The 26,665-nt window shown below is 39.0% G+C and overlaps 1 long non-coding RNA gene across 8 annotated transcripts in view; it reads right to left on the bottom strand.

Annotated features, from left to right (window-relative positions):
• Positions 1–26,665, bottom strand: part of LOC112651833 (uncharacterized) — an 85,914-nt gene that overhangs the window by 31,397 nt on the left and 27,852 nt on the right. For all 8 annotated transcript variants that reach the window (XR_007410259.1, XR_007410258.1, XR_007410260.1 and 5 more), the window contains exons 3-5: positions 24,234–24,305; positions 22,972–23,089; positions 30–254 (exon numbers count right to left, since the gene is read on the bottom strand). This is a non-coding gene — a long non-coding RNA (uncharacterized LOC112651833). The remainder of the gene's footprint in view (positions 1–29; positions 255–22,971; positions 23,090–24,233; positions 24,306–26,665) is intronic.

Genomic DNA, 26,665 nt, shown 5'->3' with positions numbered 1-26,665 from the left:
GGGTTCTAGAACCTCCTTCTGCTACATACCAGCTATGCGATCTTGGGTAGTCATCTTGTTTTCTTGGTTTATAAATAGGGTGTACCAATACATATACACAAAAGAACACCAGCATTCTCTGACAGGGAAAACATTTATACTTCTTTCTGTGCATGTTGTTCCACAAAAAGGACCTGGAATGTCTTTCCTCTTGATTCTTCTTCTGGTGTATTTCTTTTAATGCTTTAAGAACCAGCCAAAATTCTATCTTCTTCCTAAAAAAAAATGTATGGATCACATCAGTTTTACTTTCATGTCCCTGACACTTATTTTTATCCTCTTATTTTGTCTTGAATTATAATTAGTTCTTTCTCTTCTCTCTTACTATGAAGTCACTAAAGATAGATTCCTTTTTCTTCTTCAGGTACAGCCAAACATTTTCTAGAATAGAACCTGGCATAGTATATTAATCAGCTATGGCTGCATAACAGGCAACTTCAAAATCTCAGAGGCATGTAACATAGGGATTGATTTCTTCATCATGCTTTGTTGGTCTGCTGGGGAAATCCTACTTCAGACTGTAGGTCTATGAGTTGGCTGAAGCTGGAGCTGCTGTATTCCATGTGCCTCCCTCCCTCCTTCCACTGGGTTAGCTGGAACATGTTGTTCTCATGATCATTGCAGAAGCTCAAGAGGACAAGCTCAGTGATACAAGTCCATTTTAAGCCATTGCTCATGTTGGTCTATTTTATGCCACAGGCGAAAGCAAACTACATGCTCAAAGACTCAAACCATTTTTTATGAGAACTGAAAAGTTACATGACAAAGGATATGATTATGGCAAGTGATAAAGTATTATAATCAATAATTCATTCTAGCATGTGTATAGTAAAATTAAGAAAGGTAAAAAAAATGAAAATAAGCATTTATATCTAATTAGACAAATCTTGGGGCTAGGAAATCATTTCCTAAAATATTCATCATGGAAAACTAATTTTAGCAGGCATGACTAAGTGTTTCATGATAAAGGTGGAGTGGATTCTATAGTAGAATGAGTATGGAAAATACAGCTACATTTGAATAGTTTTTTTGTTTGTTAACAGGCATTTTCAGAGCTTTTGACTTGTTAACTTGTATCATAAATATGCTAAATAATTATATATCATTAGCTTTAGCAACATTCACAGGAGCGTGGAACTTCTCCTTTTAGATTCTTCTTGTTGAACTAGTCTTATGTAGGACCCATTTCAGGACATACTATGTTGAAATAATGGGAACACAGTTTTCTTAATCTTTTACTTAGAAGGGTTGCTTGGGGAGTTGAAAAAGGATTATTAAGGTAGTAAGTACAGAAGAATGGCCAATTAGAAAGTTGAATGAAGATTCCAGTTAATGATAGTGCACCTACTGAGGCAGCTATTTAAGAAAATATGCCCTTAGGAAACCAAAATCATAAATAGAGAAACTGAAAATTCCATGGAGACCTTTCAATGCTGCAGATCACTGTAATGTCAAAGCAGAAACTTGTTGAGGAATCAGAGTTTTGACTTCAAATTAAAATTGCAAGTAATTGTGGTGGAATTGGTCAGGCCAGAGACCCCCCATCCTTTGAAGCTCCAAGCTTCAGGCTGCAAAGCTGGGGTTGATTTTTGGAGTTAGGGGAAAAGCCCAGAGAGGGGATGGATTATTGGCCCAGGCTGTGCTCTCCTGTTCTCTAATCAGTGTCCATTCCCCCCTCAGTTCTTTGTCCTTGTTTTTGCACTTCTTTACTGAACTCTAATCTTGAAAACAGGGAGTCAAACTCTCAGGGATCTGTTGCGGAACAGCTGATGCATTGATTAGATGGCTAGGACTGATAGAAACAAGGCTATTGTTGGGAGTGGAATGAGAAGTGTAGATAAGTGCAGAGAGGGAGGGAACTAGGAAAAGGGACAGAAAACCAATCTTGCAGAGTAGGAGGGCTTCTCTCTACCCACTGGGGCCAAGCTGCAGGGAAATTTATTTAGATGGCTTTGTGAATCAGGATTGAACAATAAATGTGGAGTGAGAAATAGCAAGGGGATGCACAAAACTTGAGGAGGCACTAAGCGTGTTAAATACTCTATTTCTGACAATTTCAAAAAGAAATATGTATTTAATTTCTTTGTTCTCCTCATGACTATTGCAATTTTTTTAATAGGAAAGGAAGATTTTTTTAAAAGACTTTATTTATTTATTCATGAGAGACACACCCACAGAGAGAGAGAGAGAGAGAGGCAGAGACATAGGCAGAGAGAAAGGCAGGCTCCATGCAGGGAACCTGATGTGGGACTCAATCCTGGGACTCCAGGACCATGCCCTGGGCCGCTGAGCCATCCAGGGATCCCTACTGCAAGTTTTGAGAGCAAAATGTTGACTCTTCCTGTCAGGAAATAAAAGATATCTTTTATAGCAGAAATGACAGATTCAAATGCCTAGAAAGTCTAAGTGGATAATGCCAGTGGGTGGAGTCGGACTGAGAAAGGGGAGAAAAGGGATAGTGGTGAATGAACCAGAAGGCACATGCACCACCAAAAGCATTGGAAGAGGTGGTGGATAATCTTCAGGCAATTTTTGCCTTGCTACAATGGGGATGTAGAGTTGCCAAATGTTCTGATTTAGTTTAAAAAAATCTATAAATGCACATTTTGTGTGTAAATTAATACACTTTGGGGCATCCTGTGTAGGTCCATCCAATCCATCTTTCAGTAGTCTGTGAGCCCTGTCTTATGGGGCTATGGGGAGGCAAGATTGGGAATGCCAGCCTTGGAGACCAACACCTAGACTTAGATACTGGTGACCTGGAGGTTACTTAATAATGGACTTAAAATTATCAGTAGGATGGGGGTGGTAATACCTACCTCACAGATATAAGGGCTTCTCAGTCACTCACCATCGCAAAGTAAGCTTTTGCTTTTCTTCTTTGGGATATAAGCATTTCTGGGTAGTGGTTTCCCAGTGGTGACTACATTTCCTAGCTCCTGCTTACAACCACATGTGGCCTGGTGAGTAGGTCTCAATGACAGAGTCAGAGGAGAAGTGATACAGATGAGTTCTGGACCAAGGCTTTCAGGAAGCAAGGATGCCTTCCTCCTCCTCTGTCAGCTGAACGCATTTGATGCTGAGGATGGCTGAGCCACAAGATGTAAGATGTTTCAGTATTACCATGTAGAGGAAAGCCAGCTGCCACCAGGAACATCTACTTGTACTGTTAGATGAATGATAAATGAATTTCTATTTTGTTTTGAACTTCTATACACTTTGAGACCAATTTGTCACTGTAGCCTGACCTAGCCTTATAGTTCTAGCATTGATATATAGCAGGTGCTATGTAAGTGTGAGTTCCTTTACCTTGAATTATCTTCATAATTATGCCAGTTACCTTCTCTTCTGTATCTACTGTGTGCAGCATTCTCTAAGGCTCTTTGCCTGCAGTGTCATTCCTAACTACAGTTCTGCTAAGTAGATAGCATCACTTAAATTTTATAAATGCAGAATTAGCAACTTTGAGAGATGAAGTTATGTACTCAAGGTGACCAAGCTAGTAAATAGTAGAGCTATGTAAACTATGTCTGTCTAATTCCATATCTGGGCTCTTCCTTGTGAACCACATTATTTTCCTGTGGCACTGGAGTCGAGTGGTCCTGGAGATGAATGGAGTACAATGGAAGAAAGATTCCATGTGGCCCTAAATACTATGCTCAGAACTTTTAGTCTCTTTTCTTTCTTTACCAATAAATAGAGCATAGACAGCTTCAGGAACCTTTCGATAATTTAGACAGATCTGTGTGACTCCATGATGGAACCAAAAAAGTACCTTTGCTTATCCAAATTAGATAAAGGATGTGACTTTCCAAAGAAACTTCACACTGAATTACTCTATGACAATAGTATCACACTGGACTTGCTCAGCTGCATTTAAGTTAAATGAAAAGATTTTTCAATGTATGGTCTCGTCTCAAGTTTATCTGTGTATTCCTGGGGTCTGTGTAGCCTCTAGCACATAACAGACACACAATTATGATTTGGAAGGGAGAGAAAAAAGGAGGAGAGTAGGGATGGAAAGTGACAAGAGGAAGGGAGAGGTCAGAGAGCTTAGGGAAGGAAGGAGAGGAAGGAAGAACAGGAGAGGAAAAGGAGGAAGAGGCATCATAGTGCTAAACGGCAGTCCTGTCTTCTATTTTTGGTTGAAGTCCCAGTGCTTGCAGTAACCAGCTCTATAAACTCCTAACATAAATTTAGTATTGAAAGTCACCTTGAGTATCTTGTCTGAGCTGGTCTTTGAAGATGAGGAATTTGAGATTCAGAGGTTAGACAAACTTTACAAGGCTTTTCAGCTAGTTAACTGTAGAACCACGGTTGGAACCTAGTTCTCTTGATTTATACCAGTTTTTAAAAAATGTCAGCATACAATTTCTGTAATGATGAATGCAGTTGAGATGAAAACACAGGGACTTTTGGGCAGAAAAATCAGCAAGAATAAGTACATATGTGTATCTATATATAGTTTCATTATTCTGAGTCAGTGACTTATAATAAGCAACCTGGCTGAATTTCATAGGTAAGTTCAGTGAAGTCCCAACAACATTTAATTTCAGTAATTTTAATTCCAGAAGCTCAGCAATGAAAGGGAGATGCAAAGAGGGAAGTGAGAGTTTAAATAATGCATGTAAATTGCCTGTTACTCCGTTCAAACATACAACCCAGGGAGCCTAACATGGGAGCTGCAGATCTGCTGTTCTTCCCTTGATACTAAGTTCTATCATGCTTCCCATGGAGTGAGCATCTCACTCTGCTGAGTGTTTAGTGTTTAAAGATACATATTTTTCATACAACATTGCCCCTGAATGTAAGCCAACTCACCACTTCATCTGGTGCTCAACTGAAGAAAGAGCAATCTGTTTCAAAATAGGAGCAAATGTAGTCTGTGTTGGATATGCCTTTAGTATTATGATCATCAAAGTAGTGCCTTTTGAGGGTGTTGAAAGATGATTTTGACTATTTGTGGTTATTTTAGAATCTAATCCTCTGTTGAGATATGAAGTCCTTGTATTGATTTCTACAATGGACATTCAGTGTCCATTTGCTTGCTGATCTGACTTTAACATGGACAAATATCATGCATTTTAATTGCAAAATTAGTGACATTTTAACCTTGGCTCAAACTATATTATCAGAATACAGGTCTGGATGATGGGAAATACTTAATATTCCTAGAATATTAGGGATCCATAACACAAAACTGGAAGGTCTTTTTTTTTTCTTTAATGATAATATTTAAGATTTCTCTAATTCTCTAATTGTAAAGACCAACAACAAATATTCCCCCAGAGACAGGAATTGTATTGACTTCAAAGAGCAGTGGGTAAGAGGTCTAAGGCCCTGAGTTTGAATCTTAGTCTGCCATTAATAGGTGGCACCAGGGATGCCATTTATACTATTTGGGATTTGATTTCATCACTTAAAACATATGCAGTTAGTACTAATAATCTTGAAAGCTGCTTCCAGATTTTATACTATTTCAGCCAATTAAATGAGTGTCTCTTTCCTATATGCACAAAGTGATAAAATCTCTCTCTAGGCTCTGTTTGTCCCTCTGTTACCTGGTAGAACAGAAGACTAGGATGAAATCGAGACTACAATGTGCCTCATTTCCAAACTGTAAGTTTGAAGCTGTCTTACTTTCTCTTACAGTATTTCTGTATTTCTTTTTCTACTGTTGTAGACACAGCCACTGGCTGAATTCAGCTTAATTCTTTATGCTTAGCATTCAAAATATAAGAAACCGATCTCCAAGATGTGTCTCACTGCCCTGCCAATGCAACCTCATTCAGTGAATCTGTGAATACTGACTGGTCAGAGGGCTCTCGTGGACTCTGGTGTTCAGGCTACTAATGTGGTCTTATTTCAATGCCACGAAGGTTGATTACCTAAAAGATCCTGTCCACTTCTATCTGGTTCTTCTAAGAAACAGTGATCAAGAAGAGTTGATGGTTCTTCAAAGTCAGAGAAAAGAAGACTATGATCTTGAGCTTGTCTTTTCTTCCCACTAGGCAAGAACAGTAATGAAAACCTCCTGTTCCAGCCAAAGCACAATTTTGAACCATGATATCATATCACCTTTTGAGTTAAACAAGGAAAAAATCAGCAAGGAAAGGCCTAAGATGAGAGAGCCCAAATGGCAATGAATGGGAAGGAGAAAGAAAAGATACTAATAGTTGAAAGTTTCAAAAAGGAGAACAAAGTTTCAGATGAATGAAATGGCTTCCCTTTTTCTTTGGAAGTCCTCCAAAGAGATGAGTGATCACCAAATGAAAGAGAATGAATGTTCATGAAGATTTAAAAAAAAAAAAAACACCCTATAATGTCATTGGTTCTAATGAAAAGACACATTCACAGATCTCTGAACCTTGTTCAAACCATTAATATAGTTAATGCTTCCCCTTAGGGCTAAGACATGGACATGCCATCTCATGTCATAGTGGAGTGTGTTCTTCATGTCTGTCTGTCCTCTTCACCTAACTGTGAGAACTTGAGGGCTCAGACCAGGCATATAGTACAGGTTTTCCTTCTGGAATATGTCTACTTTCACTGACCTTATCTTGAAAAAGTATACTAGTTTTTCTTTTTTAGGCACAGAAACAGGATAGAAGAGATGAAGTTTAAGGTCCTCTGTTAGGAGTATATTTATACAAGAGTAATTTGTTTTTTTAAAGACTTTCTTAATTTATTCATTACAGAGAGAGAGAGAGAGAGAGAAGCAGAGACATAGGCAGAGGGATAAACAGGCTCCAGACAAGGAGCCCCATGTGGGACTCGATCCCAGATCCCAAGATCACACCCTGAGCTGAAGGCAGACACTCAACCACTGAGCCACCCAGGCATCCCAATACAAGAGTAATTTGTAAGTGGAAAATCCAATACAGACAGGAGTGAAGATTATAGAAGCAGCATAACTAAACAGAATATAAGTTAGAATATAAGTAAGAGTTAAGCAATTCCAAGTTAAAGGAGGAGCATAATAAGAATTCAGAGACAGTGATGAGGACTGTGGGTTGGAGCTTCGTGTGGCATTCAGCTGCCAGAGTCCTGTTGAGAAGAGAACAACCTACATAACAGGAGCTGTAGTGTGGGAAGCTGGGAGGCTCTTATACTTGCATTGTCCTGGTCTTAGGTTAGAAGAGACAGGAAGGCCTGAATCTCCTTCTTCCAGCAGGGGGAGCCATGTTGCCTCAACAGACCATCTCTGGCCATTGGACTATGGAGGAGAAAATACAAGGTCTTCAAGATTAATGTACCCACTTGCTGTATTTACAAGCCCTGATGCTCCATACTAATTTATCAGAAGTACGTCCACCAATTGTTTTGTAACCATCAAGTGCAAGCAATATTCCAATGATGAAAAAGGGATATGGTGATTTAAAAAAGTAATAGTGTGTAATATAATATTTAGTTAATTTATTTTTTAAAAGATTTTATTTATTTATTTTAGAAAGAGAGAGAGAGCACTTGTGAGTGGGGTAAGGGGAAGGACAGAGGGAGAAGGAGAGAATCTCAAGCAGACCCTGCATCCAGATGCGGAGCTCCATCCAATGACCCTGAGATCACGACCTGAGCTGAAACCAAGAGTAAAATGTTCAACTGACTGAACCACCCAGGCACCCCAATATTTAGTTAATTTTAAAAAGCCAAAAAGTGTTTCTGAAAGACTAAGAACATTCAGAGGCCATATATTGTTTCAGCTGGTATGAATTTTGCCTCTGATGAGAAGGCCATGGAGAATTTTGCTGAAGTTTCTCTGGGCCAAATATACACTTTACTAAGCATTTTTATGGCTTATCTCCCTCAACCCTCACAAAACTATGTATTTTGGACTGGAGTATCATTGGACTCATTTTTAAAGATGCAGAAGTAATACAGAATGAAGTTAATAAGAAACTGTTGATAAGTGCTAGAGCCAACATAAAAACCTGGATGGCCTGAGTTCAGTGTCCACATTTTTAGAAACTGTGCATGATAAGAGCTCTCTCTTATTGTGACAAGCATTATGTTAGATGCTTTAAATGTATCTTATTTAAATTGTTCCCTCCAAAACACTAAAACTGTGTGATTTGCCTAATACCATGTAGCTAGTAAGTAGTTGAAGCAAGTCATTTATTTCAAAGCCACATTTTTGATGTAGGAACTGGAGGAGGCATATAAAAAAAGAACAGATCTTGATTCTTTTAGTATCTTAAGGTTCCCTAGAACCTTATAGTATCATAAAGGATACAAAAAGCAATGGGCAGAAAATAGCAAAAATTGGATCAAAATTCTAGTTCAAAATATGAGGTTTAGCAGTTGATTGTGAAGGCCCGGAGAATGGAGGACAATAGGGCTGTGGGGGCCTGAAAGTTTCTAGAAGAGAAAGGTTGGTTCTGGAATTTGCAGAAAGCCTTGTCAGTCTCATTCTAATCATCTCCACATCTATCTGTTTCTTCTCTATGGATCTTGAAATAAACCTCTTGTCTATTTTCAGCTGAATGATGCCATGGAGACAGGCCTGGTGTCCAGGAAGTAGAGATCTAAGCAATCTGTCCTGGAGTGCCTCATGACTCTCAATCCAGGGCCATGGGCAGAGCTTCTTGTGCTGCAGGGAGCCAGCCTGTGTGTAGTTAGGGTAGCTGTGCAGCTGTGTGGGATGCTAGGGCAGGTCTCAGGTGGGGGTATAGGAAATTGAAGATAAAGGTTGCCGATTACTACCAATTCATCTGAAGAGACTTTTGTAACAAACATTTGCAGAGATATGTATTCAATGCAATTGTGTGTAGAAAGATGGGCCAAAAAGATGATAATAAGAGAGAAGAAAAAGGCATCTCTATTATATATTTTCACATATTTTTTAGTTTCATAGAAAACACTAAGAGCTACTTTGTGTTGAGTATGTACCATGTGCCAGGTGCTCTAAATACTTGATCTCTATTTATAGAATTCCTATTTGACAGAGGGTAGAGATGGAGAAATTTAAAGAAGTTAAAATAAAATCACACATCTTTTAACCCAGATTGGCCTGAATTCAAAGTCCATGCTTTTTGACCTGACATTCAAATGTCCTACAAGTGTTCACAGAATCTATGCTACAGATAAAGCATAATCCCAGACCTTCCTCTCACATCCAGGAGCAGATTTGTGTTTTAGTTTCTATATTTATATGTGAGGAAAAACAAGAGGTGGTAGCTATATACGTTGAGATTGGATCTTCTTGCAGACACAATAGTGGAGGCTCTCCTAGAGCAGCTGGGTGAAACTTCTATTGTCTATCTCCATAATCATTGGTCCAAGTTGTGGGTGACACCTGCAATAGAGCTTCCACAGAACAGCATGTGCAATGACTGGACATTTCTCTTAATTGCAGTTTATCCTAATTAAGTAGCATGCCAGTATGGTTCCCAGAAATCATGTAAGCTTATAATAAACCATTTTATGTTTGAACTAGCCAAAATAAATTCTGTGGTTTGCAAAGGTCTCCACAATTTATTTTATAGCTCATTTGATAACTGGATAAATTCAGATGATGTGAATTGCTTGGACATTCCTTTCATCATATTCTTTTTGTGTAGGTAAATGTATTTTCTCATAAAAGCCTTCTGTGGATGAGATTAATCTGTGAGAAACAAGAGCTTAGCCTGTCTACGTGGTTTTTACACTCAGGGATTGTCATCATGTAGCATTATTTTAGGTAACATATGGAATTCTCTTTTTGACTTAACTTTAAAGGAATAAGAATCCTTAAAAACACCATATGACAGGTGGCAATATATGGTGCACTAAAAATGAAGAATCTAGGGATATGTGTTGTTTTGCCAATTCAGCAGACTTCTTTTTTTGGTAAGGCTGCCTGCTTTTCCTTTAGAAAACTGTTTTTCCTCCCTCTAAGTGATTCTGATGGGAACGAATCAAAGGGTCCCTGCCAAAGGGCAGGCATGTTTCTCAGATTGACCAACCAGAGTACAAGCATAGTCCCCATGAGGGCACATGGCTCAAGGGAGGTCAACCAGAGCCAGTTTTGTGGTTTGTTTGGACTTTTGAGAGAGAAGGAAAGAGGGAGGGAAGGAGGGAGGGAGGGAAGGAGGGGGAGAGAGAGAGAAAGAGAGAGAGAGAGAGAGAGAGAGAGAGAGAGAGAGATTTCCAATATACTCTATGTTTCCATAAGAACGGAAGCTTGAAACTTCAAGGGACCATCTTGCTACCATATGGAACAAACTAATTTGAGAATGAAGTTTAAAAAGATGAAAACAGAGCTGATAACAGACAGTGGAGAGCTAGATGGAGAGAAACATCTGGACAAAGAGAGACAGAAAAAGGCAGAAAGAGCCAAAAGGAAGATAGGACAAAAACAGAGAAAGAGGAATTCCTTAGGCATGTATGCATAGAGATCACAAAGACACACACACACACACACACACACAAAGATACATGTAGAGACTCAGAGGGACTCTATGATACTACCACTTGATACTACAGCCATCCGTGCCTATGATGATACCTGTTCTGTGGACTTCCTGGCTTTAAGAGCTTATGTTGCTTAAGCCCACTGGGGTTGGAGTCCTGAAGAATACAAACTAAGAATCTGGTGTTTCTGGCTCTATTTTGGTCACTCAACCAGCTCTGTGACCGTACTGTATCTCAGGTTTCTCTGCTTCTCATCTCTAAACATATCAGTAATATTGACTTCACTTAACCTCCAATGTTATGAGAGCTGATAGGATGAGGCTATGAAAGGGGTTTGAAAGCAAAAACATCATATGCATATATGAACATCATCATGGAACATCTATCATGAAGATTGCCATGGGAGGAGTTTGAATGCTGTTTTTTAATACTGCAGTTTTCACAGTGGACAAGGCTGGAGAAAAAAGCTAATATGTATGCCCAGGCGAAGCTTTTTGAGGTAACAGAAAGCAGCTATTAAAAGTTGTCAAACATTTGGGGAGCGGATGTATCTAATGGGAGAGAACTGCTTTGAACAGAGATGATTGTTACTTTTAAGGACACCTTGAGGAAATGACCCAGAAAATTAGCATGATCACCTGCTGCAAAGCGGTTCTCCCATCTCCATTCACTTTGAGATGAAAAGAAAATGGAGAGAGGACATGTAGTCCTGATATTTCAAATCCATTTTTTCCGTTACTGATTTTACAGAATTTAATCTTTGGTTAAAAATAAGAAAAACATTTCTCTGACTTTATCCTCATGCCTCTTTGATGAGAGATATTTTGTTTGTAATTTGCTGGGTTCCTATAGCAGCAATACTGATGTACTATTTTTTTGTGATAAAGAAACAATAGACATATGGTAGTTACATTAAATAGGTTGCCACCTAAAAGCAAGCTGAAATTTTCTGTAGAAAATCATCTCCAAAATATTAATCCCATTACCAATTGATTGTTTACCTGAAACTAATAAAAAACTGTTTATTAAAAAATAAAAATTATTAATTCAAAGAGAATACTTGATATGTACTGAGTATAGGACAGGAAAATAGATGTTTCATATCCTTTATCGTCTTTAACATTCACACATGGCATAGGTATTGGACCACACCTTACAGATGAAGACAACAAGGTGTAGAGGCTCTCAAACCTGGTGGTACATGAGCATCATCTGCTTGTTTAAAAAACAGATTTTTATCTTTGGGGTAAATCCCCAGTAGCACAATTGCTGGGTCATAGGGTAGCTCTATTTTTTTTTTTTTTTTTGGGTAGCTCTATTTTTAACTCTTTGAGGAACCTCCACACAGTTTTCCAGAGTGGCTGCACCAGTTCACATTCCCACCAACAGTGTAAAAGGGTTCCCCTTTCTCCACATCCTCTCCAACATTTGTTGTTTCCTGTCTTGTTAATTTTCACCTTTCTCACTGGTGTGAGGTGGTATCTCATTGTGGTTTTGATTTGTATTTCCTTGATGGCCAGTGATGTGGAGCATTTTCTCATGTGCTTGTTGGCCATGGTCTTCTTTGGTGAAATTTCTGTTCATGTCTTTTGCCCACTTCATAATTGGGTTATTTGTTTCTTGGGTAATGAGTTTAATAAGTTCTTTATAGATCTTGGACACTAGCCCTTTATCTGATATGTCATTTGCAAATATCTTCTCCCATTCTATAGGTTGTCTTTTAGTTTTGTTGACTGTTTCTTTTGCTGTACAGAAGCAAAACTTTATCTTGATGAAGTCCCAATAGTTCATTTTTGCTTTTGTTTCTCTTGCCTTCATCGATGTATATCTTGCAAGAAGTTGCTGTGGCAAAGTTCAAAAAGGGTGTTGCCTGTGTTCTTCTCTAGGATTTTGATGGATTCTCATCTCACATTTAGATCTTTCATCCATTTTGAGTTTATCTTTGTGTATGGTGTAAGAGATTGGTCCAGTTTCATTCTTCTGCACGTGGTTGTCCAATTTTCCCAGCACCATTTATTGAAGAGACTGTCCTTTTTCCAGTGGATAGTCTTTCCTGCTTTGTCGAACATTAGTTGACCATAGAGTTGAGGGCCCATTTCTGGGTTCTCTATTCTGTTCCATTGATCTATGTGTCTGTTTTTGTGCCAGTATCACACTGTCTTAAGGATCACAGCTTTGTAGTACAACTTGAAATTGGCATTGTGATGCCTCCGGCTCTGGTTTTCTTTTTCAATATTCCCCTGGCTATTCGGGGTCTTTTCTGATTCCACACAAATCTTAAGATGATTTGTTCCAACTCTCTGAAGAAAGTCCATGGTATTTTGATAGGGATTGCATTGAATGTGTAAATTGCCCTGGGTAGCCTAGACATTTTCACAATATTAATTCTTCTAATCCATGAGCATGGAATGTTTTTCCATCTCTTTGTGTCTTCCTCAATTTCTTTCAGAAGTGTTCTATAGCTTTTAAAGTATAGGTCCTTTACCTCTTTGGTTAGGTTTATTCGTAGGTATCTTATGCTTTTGAGTGCAATTGTAAATGGGATTGACTCCTTAATTTCTCTTTCTTCAGTCTCATTGTTAGTGTATAGAAATGCCACTGACTTCTGGGCATTGATTTTGTATCCTGCCACACTGCCAAATTGCTCTATGAGTTCTAGCAATCTTGGGGTGGAGTCTTTGGGGTTTTCTACGTATAGTATCATGTCATCTGTGAAGAGGGAGAGTTTGACTTCTTCTTTGCCAATTTGAATCCCTTTTTATTTCTTTTTGTTGTCTGATTACTGAGGCTAGGACTTCTAGTACTATGTTGAATAGCAGTGGTGAGAGTGGACATCCTTGTCTTGTTCCTGATCTTAGGGGAAAGGCTCTCAGTTTTTCCCCTTTGAGAATGATATTTACTGTGGCTTTTTGTAGATGGCTTTTAAGATGCTGAGGAATGTTCCCTCTGCCCCTACACTCTGACGAGTTTTGATGAGGAATGAATGCTGTATTTTGTCAAATGCTTTCTCTGCATCTATTGAGAGGATCATATGGTTCTTGTTTTTTCTCTTGTTGATGTGATCTATCATATTGATTGTTTTACAGTGAAAAGCTGAGACCTGAGACACCTGCACCCCGATGTTTATAGCAGCAATGTCCACAATAGCCAAACTGTGGAAGGAGCCTCGGTATCCACTGAAAATAATGGATAAAGAAGATGTGGTATATACATATATATATACATATATATATATATATACAATGGAATATTACTCAGCCATCAGAAAGGATGAGTACCCACCATTTGCTTCAACGAGGGTGGAACTGGATGGTATTATGCTGAGTGAAGTAAGTCAATCGGAGAAAGACAATCATTATATAGTTTTACTCATACAAGGAATACAAAAAATAGTGAAAGGGATTATAGGGCATAAAAGAGAAAATGAGTGAGGAAAATCGGAGAGGGTGACAAAACATGAGAGACTCCTAACTCTGGGAAACGAACAAGGGGTAGTGGAAGGAGTGGGGGGGGGGGATGACTGTGTGATGGGCACTGAGGGGGGCACTTGATGGGATGAGTACTGGGTGTTATACTATATGTTGACAAATGAACTCCAATAAAAAATATACATAAAAAATAAAAACCAGATTCTTTGGCTGAAGTACAAGTTATTCTGAGGTGTGAGATCAGGTTTGGAAAAAAATGTGTTCAGTAACTTGGCTAAGATTATACTGCTAGTTGATGGGACCAGTATTTGATCTAAGTCTGTCTGTCTGACTCCAAATTCCACATTATTTTTTGTTTCATCATCTTTGCTGATAATCTTTCAAGGTATCTTAAACAAACAGATAAATGCAACTGCAGATATTCTTTGTGTTGCTCCCCATTTCTAAAACATTCCATCGGGGCATAGGAATTCACAAATCCTGTTGAGTCTACACTTCTGGAAAACAATTTTTCCTCTAGTAATGGTTTTGTCTTTTTTAGACTCAACACAGGGCTAATTAAATGCTTGCCATCTTTTGCCAGATTTGGCAAGTGTCATTGGAGTGGTTATCTGTTTGCTGGTGAAATTAAGAGAACAAAACACATTCAGTAGAATGTGGAAGGTCAGCTCTCCTTAATAAAGGGTTTGCAGCTTTGTGAAATTGGAAAAGAAATGATGTATTCTGAAGCTACTTTCATCCCATTAACTTAAGTCAAGAAGAATAAAGGCAAATGCATTTTCAAAGATTAGCCTCCAAATCTGATGTGCATTTAAGAGGCATAACTGACTTTTTTTTTTCTCTTACCACCTCTACTTTATTCTTTCTCCCTCAGCTTAGACATTTGGAGCTGGAACATTTACAAATACTGAGAGTATACTTGTACTTTTCATGTTTTTCTTTGACAAGATATAGATTTTTCTGAGCTCAGGATCTGTAAATCTATTGATCCTTAGGGATAAAATGAATTGTGTTTCCTTCTCTAAGACCAGACATCCCCTCCACTATTTGTCCTCTTTAGAACAGAAGCTAAATAAATATGGGACCATGATGCCTTCTAACATTTAATTCAGAGCTGGTGGCAAATTTGTTTTAATTCAGTGTGATCAGTTTTCTCCAACTGGTCTGCTATAATTTGGGACAATCTCCCCCTAGCAGTTCTGGCTTTCTGAGAGCACCAACATAACTTAAAGAAGGGTATTTGAAGTAGGGAAAGCATGATTGTAGCTCAAATCCTTCTCAAAAGAGTAACGACTGTTCCTCGTTTTTAAACCATAGAAACACCCAAGGCATTAGGGAGTAGATGCATTTTCAGATGATTATCTTTTTCAAAATGACATATAAATACTTTATGTATACATAATCTTTCTGGTAGTCACAGTAAACAGCAATTCAAGATTTTTCTAACTACCTGATATTCTGAAACAAAAACTAGCATTTCACTTTACATACCTCAGGTTGTCTATTTTTTTGTTATTTTGTTTTTTGTTTTGTTTTGTTTGAGATATGAGAAGTAAATCTGGATCCTCATCAGAGCTACAAAAAGGTCAAGGTAAAAGGATGGGAGAGAGGAAGGTGATACCTCAAGATGCACAAATGGGACTTTGACTCATCTGTCTTTAGCAGTAAAATTCGTAGTGGAAAAAATAAAAAAAATAATTCTTAGTGGTAGGTGGGACCTGGGTGAGTGGGGAGAGTGCAACAGTATGAAGTATACTGTTTGTCTGAATAATTATTCAACTTGATTTTAGTAGTATGCCTCCATTATTTTAAGACCTATTACTCGTATGAAGAGGAATCCAAAGCTTTGTCTGCTACAGAGTGGTACTTTTAAATTAGTCCAGTGAATCCACCTCTAGGCAGTCCACATTCCATAAAAAATGTGTACTCCAATGGTATGGTCATGAAAACTCTCTCTGCTGTGTTTTCCCTTGGCTTCTCACTTTGCCCCAGACTTCATTGAATTTTCTCCCATCTCCAACCACCTAAATTAGGCAGATTTGATTGTCCCAGGTTGTTCTTTTTTTCAATACAACCTATACTTGATCTCTGACTTTTCTCACACTAAAACATTCTGGGAAACCACTTGGTTCATTCCAAACCCAGCCTCCAGATGCTTCTAGCTGTATCAACTGATTTAGTTGGCATCCATTTATTCTTATCGAGATTTTTATAAGAGGCATCATTTCACTCCATTTGCTATCAATTAACCAGATCTTAAACTCCGTATGGCTAGTTTGCTTTGTGGCAAATACTGAGATAAAAGTTAATCACATTGGGTCTCTGATAGCAAGATCCCAAATCACTAAAAGTATGTCTATCTTTTGAGCATAGTTCCTACTAACCCTGTCACTCCATCTCTCTCATTCATAGAGGAAGACATACAGAAGTTTATTCAGGCAAATACTCTTTATTAGTACATTTCAGGCTGTGGTTCCAACTCCTTTGTATTCTACACATCTGTTGAACTGACCTAAAACCAATCTGTGAACATATCTTTTACCAACATCAGTGGCTGGCCTAAGAGTTCCCTTCAGGTTGAGAGAAAGTCCTTTAGGCTTATAGAAGGATGAACTGGGTCTCTAACTTCGCAGAATCAAAAGAATTAAACAATACTGCGCGCGCATGCGCGTGAGAGAGAGAGAGAGAGAGAGAGGAGAGAGAGACAGAGGGAGAGAGAATTCCATTCTCCCTTTAGTTCTATTCACAATATACTTCCTCCATTTTTTCCATTTTGTTTTTAAACCCTATCATGACACCACATGTACCTTGATGGTGAAATGAGGTATGGCAGGCAGTGTGTGTGTGTGTCTGTGTGTTCCTGTTGGGGCTCCCCATTGAGGTTAGAATGAACAGCCAGTAATGGCCCTGAGAGCATTTGATGACAAAGAGAGCTGGATGCTAAAGGTATATGAAAATTAGTCATTCTCAAAGTCTGCTGGCTGAAGGCAAACTAACTGATAAAACCTGGCTTGAGGACAATCTGTTAGTATGTATCAATTATCTTTAAAACATATATTCCCTCTTTTTGGAATCTATTTTTAAAAAATAAGAAATGCAGAAAGGGATTTGTGCCCAAAGATCTGAATCTCAGCATCATTTATACCAATGAAAAAAACTCAGGAAATTATTAGATAAGTTATGAAATATTCACACAAGGGAAATCTGCCATTAAAAATACCATTCCTGAAGAATATTTAATGATAGGGAAATGATTACAGTAAGTGAAAAGGATAAATATAAAATCGTGTGATTATAATAGTGTTTTGCTAAAAGTGAAATATTGAGTGAGCCTGCAAAAATGTTACTTGAATTTTGGGTGATTTTTTTCATCTTTATATTTTCTGTATTTAAACACAAATACATCTCCAAACCATAACCACTAGGTAACAAAAGACAGAAATAAGACTTAAAGGTTTATTAGACCAAATGAAGGCAAACCTTCAGTGCCAGGTATGTCTGGGAGGTTCCCAAATGCAAGCTATAAAAGCTGATCCTGATGCAATAAGTAAAAAGAGATTATTGAAAAGCTATCTGGAGCTTATAGAATTGATGAGGAGCCTGACGATAAAGCTGGAGAAGGGCAGTAGGCTATCAAGAACATTTGAGATGTCAGTGCCAGTGCAAGAGTACAAATGGAGGCCCATATACTTTATGTTTAAATATTTATGAGTTATAAATCAAACTAACAAACTATTACATGAAATATGTTCTATCTTTTACTCTTGACAAATAGGTCTTCTTAAAAAAAAATATGTGTAAAGCAACAGTTACTTCCAAGTAACTATGAATGGCCTGCGCATTTGCTCTGGGGATATGCAGACACAGCAGAGGCCAGGCACGGATGGAGAGAGATGACAGAGAATAATTTTTCCCTGGCTTGCTGGCTTCATTATCACTCTCCATTTCTGATGGCTCAGGAAATCCCTGAGATAAGCTCCCATGTTTTTCTCCTTTGAGCTTTTTTTTTTTTTTTTTTTTTTTTTTTTTTTTTTAAAGATTTTTTTATTTATTTATTCATGATAGTCACAGAGAGAGAGAGAGAGGCAGAGACACAGGCAGAGGGAGAAGCGGGCTCCATGCACCGGGAGCCCGACGTGGGATTCGATCCCGAGTCTCCAGGATCGCGCCCTGGGCCAAAGGCAGGCGCCAAACCGCTGCGCCACCCAGGGATCCCTCCTTTGAGCTTTTTAATGGGGGTAAGGGAGTTCTTTATGCTCCAGTTTGGCTGGTTGCCCACTGAAAACCCCTTTTCTGCCATTCTAAGCACTTCATAACCCACAAGGTTTCTCTTCACCCTACACAATTCAAACCAGGCAACTTCTGCCCACAAAGTGCCCTAGTACTCCTGGACCCTGATTGCTCTTCTGTAAAGAACCTCCCATTCTTCTCTTCTTACCCATTTAGGCCATAGAAGGGCCTTGCCAGTGCATATATGGATACTTTACATCAAATTATATTCACATCCTACCATATCCTTACACAAGTCATCTTATGACTAATTTTAGGTCCCAAGAATGTGCATTGGTGGCAGCGTGGTCTGCCGTCATGAGTGCAAATGTGGGGAAGCACTGAATGCAGGCTGTGGCCATGTGAGCAGGGAATTCTGGAACCTCGGGCATGCAAAATGAGATGGGTGGGCTCCAAATGAGGATACTTCTTTGGTCCCACTGGAAACAGGAACAGGGAAATCCTGAAAAAAAAAAAAAGAAAGAAAGAAAAGAAGAAAGAAAGAAAGAAAGAAAGAAAGAAAGAAAGAAAAGAAAAAGAAAGAAAGAAGAAAAAGAAAGAAAGAAAGGAAAGAAAGAAAAAGAAAGAAAGAAAGAAAGAAAGAAAGAAAGAAAGAAAGAAAGAAAGAAAGAAAGAAAGAAAGAAAAAGAAAGAAAGAAAGAAAAGGAAGCAGGGAAGCAGGAAACTAAGACTGGTCACCAGAAGAGCTTGGTCAGGAAGGACTGGTTATAGTCACTGCTACCTCTGCTATTGTTGCTAGATTAGGATTCAATGTCCAGGGAAAGGTCTTCTGATTGGACACTCTTGGGTCTCCTGACAGCTCCTAAATGAACTAGATAGCAGATGGAAGAAATATGATGCTACCATAGTTGGAGGGAGATACTAGAAAACGTTCTTCTGTCAAGACAATATACAATGGAAGAAGAATCCTCCACATGAATATAAGAATGCCACCGAAAAGGGGAATGGATGCTGGGGAATTACCTAGAAAGTAGATCATTTATCTATAAAATTACTTACACAGCAGAAGGGCACAGCTGCAGCTTTTCTCAGATTAATTAGGTTACAGGAAATTCTATAGTCTAAAAATTTGTGCCCTCCCAAATTCATATGTTGAAATCCTAACCCCAAGATGCTACAATTATGAGGTGAGGCCCTTTGGAGTTTCTTAAGTCATGCAAATGGAGTCCTCATGACTGAGATTAGTGTCTTATAGAAGATAGCCAGAGACATCTCCTGCCCCCTTTTGCCACGTGAGGACATAGAGAGAGTGCTAGCAAAGAACCAGGAAGAGGACCCTCACTGAAGGTGACTATACTGGTGCCTAGATCTTGGACTTCTCAGCCTTTTGAACTGTGAACAATATATTTCTAAGCTACTCATGCTGTGGTATTTTGATATAGTAGCCTGAATAGACTAAGGCAGTGCAGAAGATAAATGGAGATAGGAAGATAAGTTAGGAAAGCTCTTTACCTTGGATTAAGTAAGTATTCATGGTTACTTCTGAGACCAGTAGTTATTTAGGACAATGGCCCTCACATTCCATGTGGGACTGGGACTCTAGGTAGTTTTTTACAATACTCTGTGTATTATGGAATGACTGTCTTGCTCATCTAGTTGGACCGTAGGTGATGGTGGGTAAAGTAGCTTTCTGCTTGCCTCCAGCCAAGAAATACATTTAGAGACACAGAGGCAGACAGACAGTTTTATGTATGGAAGAACTACCCACGGATATAAGAAAGAACATCAGACCCCACCATGTCTGGGAGCACTTGTCTATGAAGGATTCAGTAGGTCCTTCTGAGAATAGACCTGTCTGTCACAGAGAGGGAGAGAGGGAGAGAGAGAGGGAGAATATATATGCTGAGGGGACCTAGAACACATAACTGCAATGAAAGAATTTATGTGTCAGACTCCTTTCACATCAACTGATCTCAACACGTATGTGAATAAATGTAGGGAAATGGGAGGCAGAAGAACATTTAATTTCATACCTTAACCTGAGAGTATAATGCCTAGCATCTTGTTAAGTACTTCTGAAAATCAAAACAGAAGATCTCTGGGGTTAGGAATTATAAATTTTCTCCTTCATGATCCATTATTTCAAAAGCTATAACTCTAGGGTGTCAATGCCTCTGCTTCTGGGTTGAATAAAGCATGGACTCTAGTACAGGTTTTCTCCTTTGAAGGTTGAAGCAATGATGATGTCATGTGCCTTACTAATCTCTTCTATTTTCTCATTTTTCCTTTGTCATTCCACCCAAGGCTTCTCTCTTTTTCCTTCCAGCTTTTCTCTTTCTCCAATTTAGTTCCTTTCTCAGACTTTGCTCATTTTGTCAATAGGGTAATTATTGTCTTTTTCAGAATTGATACCAGGTTGACATAATCAATGCCTCCATTTTCCTCACATCTAATCAGTCACAATACCTGTCAGTCCTGTCAATGTTGTCCATGTGACATCTCCAGCATGCCTACCATTCATCTATTTCCTGCTATCATCATATGGCATCCACATCCTTATCTATATTATGAAGTTAATTGTCTTCCTTTTTTGAATTTCTCTCAATTCACTCAAGTCTGTACCTATACTATATTTAGATTAATATGATGTTATTAAACACTATTTTAGAACTGCCAAGGAATTTCTCAGTCTTAAGTATAAATTATAAATTCCTGAACTTGGCATTCAAGGCTCTCACTCTATCAGCTACCTACTTTCTTTTCTTCTTGCCTTCTATAGCATTAGGAGCTACACTAGTCCGCTAAGTGTTCCTGAAAATCTTGGGCACATTTTTACCTAATTATCTTTGTTTCTGCTATTCAACCTGCTTGAAATTCTCTCCCCAACCTTAGTGCATTCTTTAAAGATGGTCTTGACCTTTGCCTCGGAATATTTTCTTATTGCCCAATTTAGAGTATTTTCTTCTCTGATAACCCATTTGAACTTAGTCTCTACTGTTCTCTCATTTTAATTTTTTTAAAAATATTTTATTTATTTATTCATAAGAGACACACAGAGAGAGGCAGAGACATAGGCAGAGGGAGAATCAGGCTCCCCAAAAGGAGCCTAATGCAGGGCTCAATCCCAGAACCCCGGGATCACACCCTGAGCTGAAGGCAGATGCTCACTACTGAGCCACCCAGGCATCCCTCTCTCATTTTAATTTAATCCTTTCTAGCTGTAGTGTTATTTCTCTATTAATAGAAATACCATGTCTTCCATCTAGGTTGTATATTCCTTGAGTATATAACCTTTCTTTTATATTTTTTTGAGCTGAATCTCTAACACAACAATTAATAAAAAGAATAACACCAACAATCATTAGGTGCTTACTACATGCCTGACACTGGGCGAAGAGTTTTATGTTTATGATCTCACTTGACTCCTTACATCATCGAATGAGTTAGACACTGTTAATTTTTCCCCTTCACACATAAGGAAGCTAACTAAAGCTTAGAGAAGGAAAGTCACTTGTCTGAGGTAACAAAACTAGGAAGTTGTAATGTCAGCTTTTGAACCTGGATCTTTCCTGAAGCAGAGCCTAAACTCATGAACCCTTACTTTTCATTTAGTGTGTGTGCTACATTTGAAGAAATTTCTAGGGCCAACAAAATACAAAATGTTGTTTTTGTAAGTTACCCATTCATATGATAACTACAAATAGCTAAAAGTAGTTCAAAGTAGCCTCTCCAAAAGGGTGACTTCTTATGGAAGGACACAACATTCAGAAATCCAAGTACTGCCAGGTTCCATGCAGGATTAAGGATGGCTGCCAATTCCTTTCTACTCTTTTCATTGAGAGGTCAAGTCTAATTCTTCACCTCTTGAAATTAAACTGGACTTAGTGAATTGCTTTAGAATTAACAAATAGATTTGGGGCATAAGAGAATGTAGTGGTAGTTTCCAGCAGGGACCTTAATGGATTTGCAGCTTTCACTTCCTCTCCTGGGATACTTTCTGGGGGGGAATTCTGAGCCACTCTGAAATAAGCCTGACTAGTCTGAGACTGCTGTGTTGCAGAGGTCACCTGGGGATGGTCAGGTTGGCAGTTTCAGCTGAGCCCAGACTTCCTGCCAACTTCACCAAGACACCACATATATGAGTGGAGCCATCATGGGCACTTTAGACCCGTCGTCTGCCAGCTGAAGTAACTTCAGTCAATGGCATATAAAGAAGGAGACCCACCCACCTTAGCTCTGCCCTAGTTCCTAACCCCCAAATTATTAGGTATACTAAAATCATTGTTGTTTAAGGCCCAAAGTTTTGAGTTAATCTGCACAGCAAGTGGTAACTGGAGTAACTAGAATCAGGGATTGCTAAGCATAAACTGTTCTATGGACCTATAGGACCTTCCATCCCTTTTCCTTGCTAAGTGCCTGTGTCATTCTCCCTTTCTGTGGAATGACTTCCTGTTTTCTTGTGCATATAGCAGGAACCAATCATAGCATAGTTTCCTAGTTTATACAAGAGATAAACTAGTTCAAGAGACCATGGAAAGTGAATAGTACCTCTTGCTTTAATTCTAAATTTTCATAGGAGAGGTTTTTAAAATGGGCTCAGTTTGAGTTGGTTTCCAACCCCTGCTACAGTAAGCTATAGCTAAGGAGAGGGCTCATATAATGCAAATACGGCTTCCAGCATCCACAACAATATGTGTGTGGTGAGGGATGAAACAATTCTCTAAAATCCTCAGTTATGCTTCACTTAAAAGTCCACCTTCCTTAGTTCTGGATCCTCAAATGACTCCCCTCTCTGCTTCTAGCCTGTGAGGTGTATCAAACTCTTAAAATGTCTCACATGCTCATTAGAACAATATTGATCTCTTGAGTGGCCTCCATTACTCACTGTCCTCCAGTAGTTCTTTGGGAAGTGTAGGATATTGGCATCTAGATGCAGTCAGCCTTCTCTCCTCTTCTTTCCTTCCCTCAGTTAAATATTCTTCCTGGGAGTAGTGATTGGGATGCTGGTCCAGAGGAAGAGTATCAGGGTGGTTAGGAAGGAGTCTAAAGTATTTATACATTTCATAATATAATATTGTCCAAATATTAGTCATTCATTTCTACATTTTGGATTTGGAGCCATTCACATCTACTATTGATACTAATATTTACTTTATATTTTTAAAAATAAAATCCTCTATTTATTATTATATATGTATTGATTTGAAAGGTAACTATTAATGAACACAGGGTATTGCATGTAAGTGATGAATCACTAAGTTCAATACCTGAAACTAATATTACACTGTATATTAACTAACTGGAATTTAAATAAAAACTTGGACAATAAAAGTAAAAGATAACTATTAGGACTTCTAGGTTCTGAATCAACCTGTACTTGTTTTACTAACAAGTAGAACACTGACCAGACTGAAAAGTCATCAATCTTCTTGGATTCATTTGAGAGGTGAGGACATAGGGTAAACTGCTGCCCCTGAGATTGGAGAGACAGGTGAATACAAGGAGTCACAGATTACCAGAGCAGAGACTCATGAGTGGAAACTGCCTTGGAAACCAGTAACAGGGTAGGGAAACCTGAACTGCAATTGACAAATTGCTGGAGGCTCAATGTGGCCAACTGTGCAAGTTAAAAACAAGGGACTAAGTCATGGTAGAAGGCACCCTTTTGTGGGTTTTACCTCCTGAAGCTCTACCATGTTCTCACAGTAAATATGAGAGAAAAATCCCCTCAAAATTCCCACAGGAGAGGAATGCCTGGGTGGCTCAGAGGTTGAGCATCTGCCCTTGGCTCAGGGCATGATCCTGGAGTCCTAGGATTGAGTCCCACAACAGGCTTCCTGCATGGAGCCTGCTTCTCCCTCTGCCTATGTCTCTGTCTCTCTCTCTCTCTGTCTGTCTCATGAACAAATCAATAAATAAAATCTTAAAAAAAAAAAAAGAGAGATTCCCACAGGAGAAGGGGAGAAGGAATCAAATACACTAGAGTACTCCATTATTAACAAGGTTCTCATCCTCAGAAGAAACAAGTCAATCCAGAGCCTAATCTGCTTAAGTATTATCAGAACCCACCTGACCTAGGGAAAAGGAAAGGGAAATAACCAACTCTAGTCAGCTCTACTTATGTAGGATAAAGGAAATACTCAATACCTATCCACGCTAGTGATCCATGTGTGAGGAGGGAAATACCAGCTTCAGCTCATGGTAGTTTTCCTGTCCTACCTAAGAGAGGAGAACAAATGAAAAACTTATGTGAAGTTCAGTCCAGAAGCATAGGCTTACTAAAAGACTATAACCTATTCATAGGACTGTAAAACACTTTCCTCTCACACAAAAGCCCTATTTATAGTACCTTCTTTTACCTGGCACATCATATCTGACTATCAAGAAAATGTTACAAGGCATACTAAAAGGCAAAAAACACAGTTTGAAAAGCATAGCAAATATCAGAACTAGTTATGGCAGGGATATTGAAATTATTAGACTAGGAAGTTAAATGCTACAATATAGTAAGGCTTTGCTAAGGTAGAAACTATGCAAGAACAGATGGGAAATGTAAGCAGAAAAATGAAAATCCTAAGAAGGAAAAAGAACTGCTAGAGAACAAAAACACTAACAAAAATGAGGACTTCCTTTGATGAGCTTACTGGTAGACTGGACATATCCAAGGAAAGAATCTCTGAGCTTGAGAGATTTTTTTACTGTTACCTCAAAAAATGAAAAAGCAAAGGGAATCAAGACTGGAAAACAAAAACAAAAGCAGAGTATCCAAGGACTGTGTGAGAACTGCAAAAGTTGTAACATTTGCATAATAGAAATACTAGAAGGAGGAGAGAGAAGGAACAGAAGAACTCTTTGAAACAATAACAGAATTTTGCCCAAATTAATGTCGTCCAGCAAACCACAGGAAGCATAGAGAACACTGAACAATATAAATACCAAAAAACAACAAAAACAAAAGAAAACATCAAAAAGAGTATACAAAGCCATATCATTTTCAAACTGCAGAAAATCAAAGACGAACAATCCTGAAAGAAGCCAAAGGAGGAAAAAAACTCACCTTATTTATAAAGAAACAAAGAATTATATTCAACTTCTCAGAAACTAGGCAAAAAATAAGAGAGTGGAGTGGAATATTTGAAATGTTAAGGGGGGGGAAAAAACCATCAATCCAAAATGCTGTACCTTGTAAAAGTATCCTTCAAAGGTGAAGGAGAAATAAAGAATTTCTCAAACAAACACAAATTGAAGGGATTCATTGCTAGTGTATCTGCCTTGCAGAAATGTTATAAGAAGTCCTATGCAGAGAAGTAAAATGATATAGGTCAGAAACTTGGATGTACATAAAGGAAAGGATCAAAGAATAAAGGTGAAGATAAAACACTTATTTTTCCTTTTCTTAATTATATATACATAAAAACATATAGATTGATATATATTAATTGATATATATACATAAACATATATATGCATATGTATAAGAGAATGAATGACAGCAATGATGCAAGGGATGAAAGGGGAGAATTAGATTTTTTTTTTTTAATTGGAATGTACCCATACTACCTGTGGAATGTAACAGTGTTATCTGAAAGTGGAATTGAATTAGTTGTAAATGTATATGACAAACTCTAGGGCAACCACCACCTAATTTCTTAGGAAGGTGTAATGAATGCATTAAGAAAAGAATGGGCGGTGCGTTGGGCGTCCTGCGACTGTCTCTTGCTTCAACAGTGTTTGGCCGGAACAGACCCAGGGACGCCCCTTCTACCAGCCAACGGCCTCCCTCCAACCTTTTTTCCAGTCGCAACCTTCGGAGCCATCTTCCCGGCCATCTTCTGCCACCTGCAGCGAACACCCAAGTTTGAATTGAGTTCCTTGTCGGGGATCAACCATGAGCTCCCACATTGGTCAGAGTCACTCTACCGAGGTGGAGGCCGCCGTCAGCCGCCTGGTGGACGTGCATCTGCGGGCCTCCTACACCTTCCTCTCTCTGGGCTTCTGTTTCCACCGCGCCGATGGGGCTCTGGAGGGTGTGGGCCACTTCGTCCGCGAGTTGGCTGAGCACTGAAGATGCAAAACCCGCCGGCGGCCGCCCGGCTTGCAGGACGTGCAGAAGCCGTCGCAAGACGAGGGCGGGAACGCCCTGGACGCCGTGGAAGCAGCCCTGCTTCTGGAGAAGAGCCCGGACCAGGCCCTTCTGGATCTGCATGCCCTGGGGTCTGCCCGCGCGGATCCCTGTCTCTGTGACTTCCTGGAGAACCACTTCCTACATGAGGAGGTGAAACTCATCAAGAAGATGGGAGGCCACCCCCCAGCCTGGGCTGGGCGAGTAACTTTTCGAATGGCTCATTCTCAAGCACGACTAGGAGACCAGCAGCCTTTGAGGGGGTCCTCTGGCAACACCCCCGCCCCCCCGCCCCGTGCCATAGCTTGTGCCTGAACTTTTTCTGTTTTTTTGTTTTGTTTTGTTTTGTTTTGTTTTCAAGAATGTTTTTTTAAAATAATATTTATTTTTTTATTAGTGTTCAATTTGCCAACATACAGAATAACACCCAGTGCTCATGCCCGTCACCCAGTCACCA

Source organism: Canis lupus, chromosome 4 (genome assembly GCF_003254725.2).
Source record: "Canis lupus dingo isolate Sandy chromosome 4, ASM325472v2, whole genome shotgun sequence".
Lineage (NCBI taxonomy): Eukaryota > Metazoa > Chordata > Mammalia > Carnivora > Canidae > Canis > Canis lupus.
The sequence above is the reverse complement of the archived record's forward strand: the minus strand, read 5'-3'. Positions and strand labels throughout refer to the sequence as shown.